The sequence below is a fragment of the Amblyomma maculatum genome, chromosome 11 (assembly GCF_055883805.1).
Source record: "Amblyomma maculatum isolate TAMU_Amacu chromosome 11, ASM5588380v1, whole genome shotgun sequence".
Taxonomy (NCBI): Eukaryota; Metazoa; Arthropoda; class Arachnida; order Ixodida; family Ixodidae; genus Amblyomma; species Amblyomma maculatum.
In genome coordinates, this window is record NC_139354.1 from 100,712,387 (window position 1) to 100,725,325 (window position 12,939).

General features: G+C 44.9%; 1 protein-coding gene and 1 long non-coding RNA gene across 3 annotated transcripts in view; both read right to left on the reverse strand.

Moving 5' to 3' along the window:
- Positions 1–8,625, reverse strand: part of LOC146174503 (uncharacterized) — a 39,287-nt gene extending 30,662 nt beyond the window's left edge. For both annotated transcript variants that reach the window (XR_014701822.1, XR_014701823.1), the window contains exons 1-2: positions 8,545–8,625; positions 6,656–6,751 (exon numbers count right to left, since the gene is read on the reverse strand). This is a non-coding gene — a long non-coding RNA (uncharacterized LOC146174503). The remainder of the gene's footprint in view (positions 1–6,655; positions 6,752–8,544) is intronic.
- LOC146174501 (uncharacterized) overlaps positions 1–12,939 on the reverse strand; it is a 151,120-nt gene that overhangs the window by 110,602 nt on the left and 27,579 nt on the right. The gene's annotated exons all lie outside the window — the stretch shown is intronic.

Here is a 12,939-nt window from a genome sequence, read left to right on the forward strand (position 1 = left end):
AACGCCTTTTACAAATACGATCAACAGCAGGAATTGCAGTGCAAGCATACGAGCCCCGACCAAACAACTGTGGCGTAGGAGTAATCAAGGGTGTGCCCCTGGATCTTTCTCAAGAAGATATCTACTCGGCACTACTGCAGAGAGTTCCAATAAAATCGGTGCGCCATCTGGGAAATTCCGAAAATATCCGCATTGTTTTTGTGACAGAATCTGCGCCAGAATACGTTATACTTAGATATACAAGATACTGTGTGCATGAATACATCCAAAAACAACGACAATGTGTTAGATGTCAGCGCTTCGGCCATGTGACTACTGCTTGCCGACTAAGCTTGCGCTGCCCACTCTGTGGGGGAAATCATGACCGTACCACGTGCCCAAGTGACATCCCCATTTGTCCCAACTGCGGAAAGCAGCATGAGGCAACGTTTTCCAGCTGCACTGCCTAATAAAAGGAGAAACTAATCTATAAGTACAAGATATCCAACAATACCGACTACAACTCAGCAAAAGCTGCTTTAATTGACCAAAATCCAATCAGGAGTAGTCATCACAGAAAAAAAACCATTGACGGGAAAGAAATCACAAGGACAGTCACAGAAAGATGCTGTTGGTCATCCAAGAATTGATGACGGGGTTGAATTTCCTCCTCTTCCACAACAATCAGAGCTTCAACAACCATCTGTACCAAGTCCACAAAAAATTACTGCACAGCAGCCTCATTCGAGGAGTGCATCCCGGAACCGCTCATGCGAAACCTCTATTCGCAGAAACTCTGACATTTCTTGTTCCCAACTGTGCTCACTTGTTGAGGCTGTTCGTGCTTTTCTTATACCACTCTCCTCGCCGGTGGCGAAAGCCATCCTTAAAATTCTTGATTTCATATCTCCTCTCCTCGCGCAATGGCGGTAGCAGACAATCAGTCGTCTGCTCCACCCAGCGTGCAAGCCATCCGAAATAAGGCCACCATCTTTCAATGGAATGCCTGCACCCTCCGCCCCCGTCTCTCTGACTTTCGACACTTGGTCTTCAAGCATCGTTTTCCTATAATTGCTATATCAGAATCTCGGCTTAATACTACAATCCGTCTCTCAGGCTACACAGTACTGCAATCAACAACTGGTACAGACCTCAGTAAAGTTATTCTGGCTATCCGGAAAGACGTCAACTTCATCCAGCATCCCATACCAACTGATTCACTTAATGAGTACATTGCAGCCACTTTAAAGTGCATGAACATGCAGTTTACAGTAATTGCCGCCTACATACCACCTCGTGCTAATTTCAATATTGAACGCCTACAAGATATCATGCGAAGTACCCCTGTGCCACACATTATAACGGGAGATTTCAACGCACATCATCCTGCTTGGGGAGGCGTCAGATCTACAGCCAGAAGCCGGCAGCTATTCGACTTCGCACTTTCCAACAATTTATTATTTATCAACGACGGCCAAGCAACTTACTATCAAGGAGCACGGTCCAGTGCTCTTGATATCTCCATGATCTGTGCTGATCTGTCAGCTTCAACAACCTGGCCTGTGGACATCGAGACTCATGGCAGCGATCACTTACCTACATATATTGAGGTTTGTGGCTTTTCTCTCGCCTCTCAGCGGAATAAAGTTCGCTACACGAACTGGGAAGCTTTCGCTGATGCCGTAGAAAAGCAGGATCCGTCAAATTTAAATTATGACTCCTTCATTGCTGCAGTAGCACATGCTCAAACATTGCACACGAGAGTCCTCCACCTGCCAAAGGTGTACTCAGCTGTTGACGCCGAATATGAAAACCTTCGAGCAATACGTCGCAGAGCAGAAAGACGAGCGCGCAAGACACTTTCTAGAGACGTTATCCGGACTTCTAGGCGAGCACAAAACACGTTCAACGCCATTTGGACAAGCTAGAAAGAAGGAAAAGGACATCTTTTTGTGCAAAATTAGATCCTAGAAAGCCACTATCTAAAGTATGGAGTATTGTATGAAGCTTAAGAAGTCAGCCTTCACAACTTCATCCTTTCGAGTGCGTGGCTCTAAATGCCAATACTACGTGTCTTCATGTAGCAGAAATGTTCTGTTCAAAGATGATTGCTCCATTAGCAGCTCCTTCACTGCAAAATGTGCTCCCCACCTTTGTCCCGTCGCCCAACACTGCTTTCCTAGACGAATTGTTCACTATGGAAGAACTTCAAGCTGCGCTAGCAGTTACCAACAAAAGATCTTGCCCAGGGCCTGACCGTGTTAGCTACATTTCGCTGTCGCGTCTTGGAAGAAAAGCCAAAACTCAGCTGCTTACCATCTATGACAACTCTTGGATAGCTGGCAGCCTTGTAGAGAGATGGAAGACTGCGCGCGTAATACACACGTCCTTAAACCTGGTAAGCCATCAATTGATATAAACGCTTATCGTCCTATTGCACTGCTAAGATGTGTTGGGAAATTGATGGAAAAAATCGTTCATTCACGCCTTACCTGGGACTTGACGAATAGGGGAATTTACCCTCCATCAATGTCTGGCTTTCGAAAAGGCCGAAGCAGTATTGATAATGTTATTGCTCTTGCCAACTGTGTCAGGCGCAGCAAAGCTGAGCGGTCTTTAATTATTGCCGTTTTCCTTGACGTTAAAGGAGCATTTGATAATGTCACGCACGAGGCGATTCATTCAGCCTTGCGTTCAGTTGCCATTGCTGGACGAATGTATAACTGGCTTTCTGATTATCTTCGTGATAGGATCATTTACATGTCAACGGATCAAGGTGACACGTCCTTACATCATGTGTCTCGTGGCGTTCCTCAGGGAGGGATTTTAAGTCCAACGCTCTTCAATATATCTCTTCTTGGTTTGGACAAGTCCTTGCCACCTACTGTTGAAATCTCCCTCTACACAGATGACATCTGCATATGGTGCTCCGGAAGAAACAGGCGCATTGTGCATGCTCGGCTACAAAAAGCAATAGTTGGCATTGCATTATTTTTAAACAAGCGAGGTCTTGTTATATCTCCAGAAAAGTGCGCAGCAATTTCATTTTCACGACGTGATCTCTCCCGTTATGTACTGAAAGTTGCTGCCACTCCTTAACCGTATGTCAACCATCAAAAATTTCTAGGTGTGACCTTTGATAGGTCTCTTTCATAGTCACGACACGTTCAACAACTTAAGACCAAACTCTCCTCATACGTATCTATATTCCGTATGCTCTCAACGACCAGAACAGGCTGCTCTACCGATTCCTTATTACGGCTTTATGGAGCACTTTGTGAAGGTCTCCTTCGTTATAGCCTCCCTGTTCTTCAAGGCCTCTCGCAGTCAAGCATTAAACTACTTGAAGCCATGCAGGCCAAAGCTTTGAGAGTGTGCCTAGGTCTTCCAAAGAACACTTCCACAGTGGGCACTCTGGCGGAGAGCAGACGCCTATCTGTAACTGTGCTGATACCGCAGGAGCTGCTTCGTGCCCAGCTGCGCTTTGCACGTGAACCTACCCACCCGTTTTCAGAGGAAAGTATGACATCACTCTCCCATCTACTGCCTGCGCAATATCAAAGCGCAGTACCGTCATCTTTCCCACCATGGAGGTTTGCTTCATGGCAAATTTGGACAACTATACCTGACATCAAAAGAAAAGCCCACACCCCAGGACCCGCACTTAAATACTTCGCCCTTGAGCACATCTGTGCACGCTACAGTCATCATTGGCACATCTATACTGATGGCTCTGTCACAGCTATTTCTTCATCCATCGACGTGTGGATACCATCACTGCACACCACAATCTCGGCAACACTCAGTCATCGCACTTCAGTTGTGGCTACTGAGTTAACTGCTCTGAGAGAAGCAATTATATATATTCTACAACAACACCCTGCAGCATGGGTTATCTTCAGCGATTGTCGCGCTGCACTACAATTGCTTAAATCATCAAGAATTCAGGAAGAGCTCGTCATTGACATAAATAAGCTACACACAGAGGCCTATGACTTGAGTCACAGCATTGTGCTACAGTGGTTACCGGCTCACTGCGGCATCGCGGGCAACGACTTCGCCGACGCCGCTGCAAAAGAACTAAAAGATTCCACAAGGACAATTTCAGTACCATTCTCACGAAGAGATGCAGCAAGACTTGCAGCAACTGAATCATGGCGATTGCAACGCTCTCTGTGGTGTGATCCTAACCATCAATATCTACCTCTACACCGAATAGATCCCACTTGCGTCTTTCGAATTCCTCACAATTTGAACAGGTGGCGTCGAAACTGTCTACACCGAATCCGCTTGAATGTGTCATACACAAACTACTTCCTAGATAAAATAGGCATAGCGAGCGGTCCTCTGTGCTCTACATGTGACGTGTGTGAAAATTTTGAACATTTGGTAACCTCCTGTCAACGGTTTACTGCACATCGCAGGATTCTGCGCAATAATTTAAGCTTACCTAAAGACACAACCTTGCGCCTTGAACATGTCCTGGGTCCTTCGTGCGACGGATCGTCTGCTGCGCGAGCTACCAAGGCCTTACTAACTTTTCTGAAGGACACAGGGTTGATTAATACCCTTTAGAACTCATCTGTGTGTGATTATGTGCGTGTGAAAGTTAACTTTTCTTAAGGACACAGCGTTGATCAATACCCTTTAAAACTCATCTGTGTGTGATTATGTGCGTGTGAAAGTGTGCGACACCGATTCTCTTTTTTCTCATTTATTTCCCCTCCCCCTCCCACACTCTGTCACCCTCATCCCTCAATCCTCATCAGGAGTAGCATGCTAGGCTTACCACCAGGCAGACATCTCCTGTTGCCATTAAAATACATATCTCTCTATCTTAGTAAATACCTTATACGTAACAGACCGTAAGCTGATTGGTCTGTAGTTCTTAAGATCCTTAGCGTCTCTTTTCTTTTGATTTAGGATAATGGTAGCATTCTTCCATGGTTCCGGTACCGTCGATGAAACCAGGCACTACGTATACATGGTGGCCAGTTTTTCAAGCACGATATCCCCCCGCCCTTCAACAAATCTGTAGTTATCTGATCCTCTCCAGCTGATTTCCTCCCTTTTCATTGTTCCTAATGCTTTCTTGTCCTCGTCCTTCCTCACTGGTGGAATGTCTGACTGTTATTCCCTACGCCAATCTCATTACGGTTCTGACTACTTTGGTCACTGTAGAGATCTGCATACAACTCCTCGGCTACTTTGACTCTCTTGTCCATATTCGCGATGACGTGGCCCACCTTGTCCCTTAGCGCATACATCTGGTTTATGTCTATGCCCAATTTCTTCTTTACCGCTTTAAGGCTCCTCCCGTTCTTTACAGCATGCTTAATTTTCTCCATGTTATACTTCCTTATATCGGCCGCCTTGCGCTTATTGACTAGCTTTGATATCTGGGCAATTCTATCTGGTCTGTTGGATTGGAAGTTTTCATACTCTGGCGTTTCTTAACCAAATCTTTCTTCTTGTCATACAGCTTACCGGTATCCTCTCTAACTATTCTACCGCCTGCTTCTACAGCGCACTCAGCAATGATATCTCTGAAATTACTGTTCATTGCTTCTAGGGTAATGTCGCCAACCTCGGTTAGAGCTGAATATCTATTCTCCTGCGAGATTCTGAACTCTTCTGCCCCCCCCCCCCCCCCCCTCCCCTCTAATTCGTTGATGGGTTTCTTTCTTACTAATCCGTTGCATTCTTTCTTCAGATTTAGGGGAATTTGGTACCTCATCATCCTGTGGTCACTGCATCGCACTTTCCCGATTACCTCTACATCTTGCATAATGGCGGGGGTTGAACACAGTATGAAGTAAATTTCATTTTATTCTCCCCGTTTAGACTTTTCCATGTCCATTCCCGGTTCTTCCGTTTGCTGAAGAAAGTATTCATGACTCTTAACTTATTACGCTCTGCAAACTCAACCAGTAACTGGACAACGCAGAGAGCTATGGAACGAAAAATGGTAGGGGTAGCATTAAGAGATAGGAAGCGTGCAGATTGGGGGTAAAAAAAATAACTCAAGGTACTGACATTCTTGTGGAAATCAAAAAGAAGAAATGGGCATGGGCAGAACATGTAGTGCGAAGAGAGGATAACCGATTGTCGCGTAGGGTAAAAAACTGGATTCCAAGGGAAGGAAAGCGTAGCATGGGGCGGCAGAAAGTTAGGTGGGCGGATGAGGTTAGGAAGTTCGCAAGGATCAAGCGGATGCAACTAGCACAGAACCGGGTAAATTGGAGAAATATGGAAGAGGCCTTCGCCCTGCAGTGGGTATAGTCAGGCTGATGATGATGATGATGATGATGATGATGATAAACCTGTTTATGCTGCATACAGGACTGATCACACAAGTACGATGTTTATACCGGATAATAAAGCACCGGTAAAAACCGTTTTGATGCCATACTGGGATTTTTCACAAGAGCTATTACATACATGATACCGTTCTTGAAGTCAACTCTGCCTCAATATAATACAACCTTCACAGGCACTCAGATAGGATCGACTGAACAATCACCCTTACGACTACGTGGTGGGTTCTCAGTGCAGAGAGCTGTTGAGGAAGTTATACCCCATGGTAGCAGACCTGAAGTAAATTACAAAAGCGTCCGGTTGTGTCTAAATTCACGAATAGTTAATCTTTTTCGGAGTCTCAAAAATACGTACATACCTTAGGATTAGGCTTTGGAAACAGAGCAGCAATCCAAGAGCGTACAACAGGTTATTCTTCATTGTTAACTTTGCTGTAGCCACTGTAGTATTCGTGCTGAAATGACAGCAAACAACCGTACGGCAACGCTCTCATTCGAAATGAAATTTATTCTTCAACATAACGCTGCTCTTAGGGCGTTAAACAGCACGGCGGAACATGAGCTCCTTGTGCACAAAGCATCACAACAGCGTTGGCTATGGCGATACACACATCAACACACATGTAAGGCACGCTACATCAAGTTCGAGAGCAAAAAAAAAACAACTTAAGATTACGTATCTATGAAACGGGAGATAATTATGATATAAATACTTCGCGCAAAAGGCTTCATTGTGTTCCTTCTATGTAATTCAAAACGAGTGGCCTAATCGCCCGCTGAAAGCCAAGATGTGAAGAAAATGACGTCGCTGCACAGAAAAAAATGACGAAGGCTTCTTAGTTCGCCATCTGATGGGGCACGCACTTGGACCTCTGGCTCCCTTGATCGGACCAGATATCGTTCTTTGCAACACGATCGCTCTACGTCACTGGTCGCGTATCGTCCCCCAGACAACCCAATTAAACCATTTTCAACGATTATACTACCAGTTTACCCATTTCGAATTCGCAATACAACGCTCGTTACCGGCGGCGCCAGTAAAGGTTCACTGTTATAACTTCATGCAGAGACTAGAAACGATGTTCCGCCTACTCTCAAACACTGACTGTCGTGGCATAGGAAAGTGAGAAGAGATGATGTCTGAGGCGATATACAAAAATTGAAGATGACAAGCTTAAAAATAATTGTATTCGTTCATTGAAGCACTTTGCAAAGGGGCTTAAGACTCTGAAATGATGATTAAGGAATGATTGCTTCAACATGATTCTGACGTGAGCGTTCGGAATGAAAATATTGGTCAAGTTCTGTTTCTAGCAGCATGTCTTAGAACGCAAAACGCAGACGCTTATGCTATGGTTAAATAACCAGCTTAATCTTGACTCCTTTCATTAAAAAGCTTTATATACATGTGTCACTTGTCGCGCCTGAATTTTCCTTCTGATTGCTTTCCTGCGGTTTCGAGAAAAGAATACATTATTGATTGCAATCTATTTATTCAGGTAAAAAGGTGAATAGATATCTCTTCGCTTCAATATTGCAGTAGTTAGGGCGCTGTACTACTGTGCCTAAGAATGCGGCGTAGAATCTCGGCCACGGCAGGCGATTTTCGATGGAGGTGAAAAGCAAGGCGATCATGTACTGGACAGTATCAGCTGCCGTGAGAAACTGCTGGTCGTCCAAATTTCCGGGGCCTAACACTATGGCGTCTCACATAGCCTAAGTTGCTTTGGAAAGTTAAATGCCACAAATAAATATGTCGTTGCAAAAAAAAAGGCTTCTAAATATTCTGTGAAATCTTCGGTGTACGCTCTGATGTGAAATCTATCTACCAGAGCTACCTCATGTTACTTTTTCGTAGTCATGATCGGTAGTCGAGAATAGATTACGGTGCTACCAACGCGAGAGCGGCTTAAGGTTATGCATTTTTGCATCTGATAGATGTCAGAATTCTAAAAGAAGACGTGAGTGGAAGAAAGACCGAAGTCTATCGGCTTACATTCCAATTGAGTAAGTGGCTGAACCCATGTGTTGTGCCTGAATATGCAATAAACAAGTTACTCGTGTGATCCTTGTGCTTTATTTGGCAAAAAAATTACTTCACATTTCTGCATTGTTCCATCATCACTCTGAACTGAACTCTTCCCTGAGTTCGTAGGCAGCATTGAAAATGTAAGCTACGATTAAGATGACTGCCTCTACCCTATTGCAAAACCCAGTGCCACTAGTTTCCAGCGCCCCAGCGCCATACCTGATTATGGTCTCATGACGCTGGAAACTGGGTGCACTGGGTCGCGGCATACGGCACGCTCCGCACTGGCGGCACTGTTCGTCCGCAGAAAAAAAGGCCCGGAATAAGAATTAAAAGGTAAAAAGTAACAAAGCAAGTTAGGTACATCAAAAAACCCTAAAAAGTAAAAAACAAAACAAAAAAAGAGTGGCACATAGCGCGCTCCGAATTTGGTTACCTGGGCACCTATACTAAATAACTAGCTCGCTACATTAACCACTCGGCCACGCCGACTTTTTGTTTTATTTATTGCCTGACCTTTGCAAGACAACGTGATAGCGAAACATATTGTAGAGCATGCACAGATGACATGCGGAAAAGTGCAAATAAGTGGAAAGGAACTGGTCTAACAATTTTTGCAAGAGCCACGGTGTGCAACCTCTTCTTCATTTTTAGGCTGTGTTATGTGATGCAAGTATAACACTGGGCAAGATAGAGTGTGCAGAAGCTGCATAGGATATTCGCGGTTTTTGTGTGGGCTTCAAAATGAGAAAAGTGCAGCCGCACGAATTTATTCAGCAGTGTCAAGGATGGCGGCGTGGGCTTAAGGCATCTTTTTTTGCGGCAAATTTTCAGTAGATTTCTGTTCCTCGGCCACGCCGAGAACTGGTGCCTTTCGAAATATTTCTGAATTTTATGTCATGACCGCATTTATAAGGTTGGGACTTCAGCTTTCGCAGTCTACATGCAATTGCTGCTGCTCTCGCAATTACAACTTCTTGATCATTGGAGCTTTGTGCATGCTCTCACGACTTGCAACTAATGTTCTGGATGCCCATGCGCGCTATTGTGTGCACTGGAATCCTTTTAACATGTGGAGTTTGACAACGCTGGCCAATTTGCCAACGCCGGCTCTTCGGTGGTGCTCTGCTACCATGGGCGTAAGTTTCGCTGAACACGGAGCTTTAGTACAAACCTTTAAGGAAAAATGTGCGACCAAACTTAAATACCTGCAAGCGCAGCGGTGACGACGCTATTTTGCGTGTAACTAAACCTTATTTGTATGTAAACATTTCGGGAAGCGTTGCGATGACAGAGGGCTCGGCTGCTTTATACGCAGAGTAAGAAGCAGCGCAAAAGCTTGAGAAACACGCAAAATATTACGCATTACATGTGCTCTATGTTGTTGTTTTTTTCTCTCATGGGCCCATCGCTCGGTAAACTACTGTCTTCCTCAGTTTATTTTTTCTTTCTGCTGTTTATACTGGGCAATGGTGCAGGCTACGCTCGCCTGCGACTGAGCCAGCATTGAATATTTTGGCAGTAATCATTGTGTTACAGTGCCCTTAAGATCAGCTGTGAAGTTTGTTATGCATAGTAGCCCACATTATTCAATTACAGCTTTAGTTTTACGTAATCGTCAGTGTGTCATGAGATATCAGAGGCGTGGCGGTCGGGGTCTCTCTCGAAATGCTCGAAACGACCTAACGAAACATGGAAACTCTAGAAAAAAGATACTGCATTTGTTTTCTTACAGGTGCGCAGCGACTTCGCAGCAAAAAGCGCTTGCTTGAACGATATTTATCACATGCGCCCCGATGGTCGATTGCGAGTGCGCTGTTGCCATGTTGCCCCTGAGGGGTGCTACTCCGGTCGACGCCAGAGGCCGCACCGGCTAACTGAGGTACTGAGACCGGTGCGGCCCCAGCACTTCTCCCAATGCATCGCGGATGCCAGTGACACACCGAGCGTCAGAAAGCTAATCCCAGCGTTTTTCTGCCACCGTACCAGTGCAACCAGTGTCTTCCCGTAACTGACCCAGTAAATATTGCAGACCTCCCGCATGCCCAGCAGATCCAGTGCAAAACCAGCGCCAAAATCGTGCTTGGTTCGCACTGGAAGACGCTGAAAAACGCTGGTTTTTGCCATAGGGTATATATTTCATCTGAAGCAGGTTTAATATCTATCCTCACGATTCCACATTAGTTACTATCTTATTTTTTGCACACGGTAAGACTAGTTCAGTCTATATCACTCTAAACCTATTTGCATTCCGCGTTTACGTCACAGGTACTATAGACAGATCTAGATAGAAACGTTTTACAGTAAAATAAACTCGCAAACATAATTACAAATTACATTCTACGGCGCACTCGTCCTGTATCTAAGGTCACCTTTGATAGTGAAAGTTGAATAGATGCTTACCCTTAAGTCTGGATGAGAATTTCGGTCACTGGTTTAGAAACTCTCTGCATATCCGTTACGAGTACTAACACACCCACAGACCAGGCCTCGAATTTGAAAGCTCATGTCTTGATGACAGCGCAAGGATACCAATTACAATTATTGATTATTTGAGAGCGCCGTGTGTGAATGCGGCGTTACAGTACTCGATTGTTTATTGTTGAGTGTGCACGTGACTACAATGCTGCTCTTTTCAGAGCCTCAGTGCGGCCGGCCCATATACGCATCATGGAAACGTGACAGGACGTGTGCAGCACTTTATTCAAGGTTCCTTTGTATTTTCGCAATGTTTCCTCGACGAACGGACAATTCTGACTCAAAGCGTTTATAAGATTGGCCATCTCGTGCATTCACTCTAAGACAAGACGTACCTGTACAGGCAGGCAATTGATGTAAGCATCAACTGTCTTCCATGTATTGCCCACTGCCTGTCTGGAGAGACGTCCTATTGCGCGCCGCGGTAAAGAAAGTTCGCCTGCAGGGCCATTGGAAAAAGTTCTCTAATCTTAAGGTTTTTCGTTTTCATATCTTTTGCTCTCTTATAGCAAGTGTTTTGCCAGAAATGGAAATATATTTTTCAATATCTACGGCAGTGCGCGCCGCGCCTGTCGAAACAGTCTTATCTTCTGTGTACAAATTTTAAAATAGAAAACGACCTTCAACAATGTCTACGACCTATGCAGTGAACCTTATGCTTGTAGAAAAACGCAGAATAGCGTCTTATAAACCTAGGTAAAAAGAAAAGACACTTTTTAGATTTTTATAACCTCTCCTGCATCATTCAGCTTGCCAGTTACACCAGCCCACTCAGTGCAACGGTTATCAAAAGAAGTGACGCCCCCCAAAATAACCGTGGTCATATTTGAGAGATCAGCGGTCGCTTATTTAAAGGCTAACTGTAAATAGTTTTCTTCACGCTGGCTTCGGCTAAATACACCAAGATGGTGTTGTCGAACTTCGCTCACTGCAGCATGTTGCTAAATTCTTTGGAAGCTTATAAACTAGCGGAACATGCTAGCTTGGGCACGGCAGTTCCGCAGTTCGTGCAGTTCGGCAGTTCGCGCAGTTCCAATCTTCTTTTTGTGTCTGCCGGTAGTCAGGCTGGTGGCGAGGATATAGTGATCGCTACCCAGGTGTTGGTCCGTATTACACCAATTTGGTCTATCTGCGTTTTTTGCTAGCACAATGTCTGGGCAGGCATCTCGAGAGACTCTCCCAATCTGGTTTGGACCGCAGGGTCTCTTAGGAGCGTGAGTCTCTCTTGGGTTTTTCATTATCACCATTATCATCAGCCTGACTATACCAACTGCAGGGTGAAGGCCTCTCCCATATTTCTCCACTTAACCCGGTTCTGTGCTAGCTGCATCCACTTGACCCCTGCGAACTTCTTAACCTAATCCGCCCACCTAACTTTCTGCCGCCCCCTGCTACGCTTTCCTTTCCTCAGAATCCATTTTGTTACCCTAAGCGACCATCGGTTATCCTCTTTTCGCACTACATGTTCTGCCCATGCCCATTTCTTCTTGATTTCCACTAGAATGTCGGTAACTTGAGTTTTTTATCTGACCCACTCTGCACGCTTCCTATCTCTTAGTGTCACCTCTACCGTTTTCCGTTCCATAGCCTTCTGGGTTGTCCTCAACGTAAGTAGAACCCTCTTGGTTAGCCTCCACGTTTCAGCCCCGTAGGTGTGCACAGGTAAGATGCAACTGTTGTCTACTTTCCACTTGAGCGATACCGGTAAGCTGCTAGTCATAATCTGCGAGTGCTCGTCAAATGCGCTTTTCAAAATCTTATTCTTCTTGTTATTTCCTTTTCATGCTCAGGATCTGCGGATATTACTTCTCCTAAGTAGACATATTCGCCTACTATTTCCTGTGCTTCGCTACCTAACGTAAACTGCTGGTCCTTCCGTAGGCTGTTGAACATTGCCCTAGTATTCTGCATATTGACTGTTAAGCCTATCTTTCTACCTTTCCTGACTAGGTCATCTATCATTATTTGCTGTTCATCCCCCGAGTTACTTAGCAAGGTAATGTCATCAGCAAATCGCAGATTACTGAGGTATTCTCCGTGTACCCTTATCCCTAACTGCTCCCATTCCAATTCTGAATACTTCTCCTAAGCAAGCTGTGAATAGTACTGGGGAGATCGTGTCTCCTTGCCTAACAT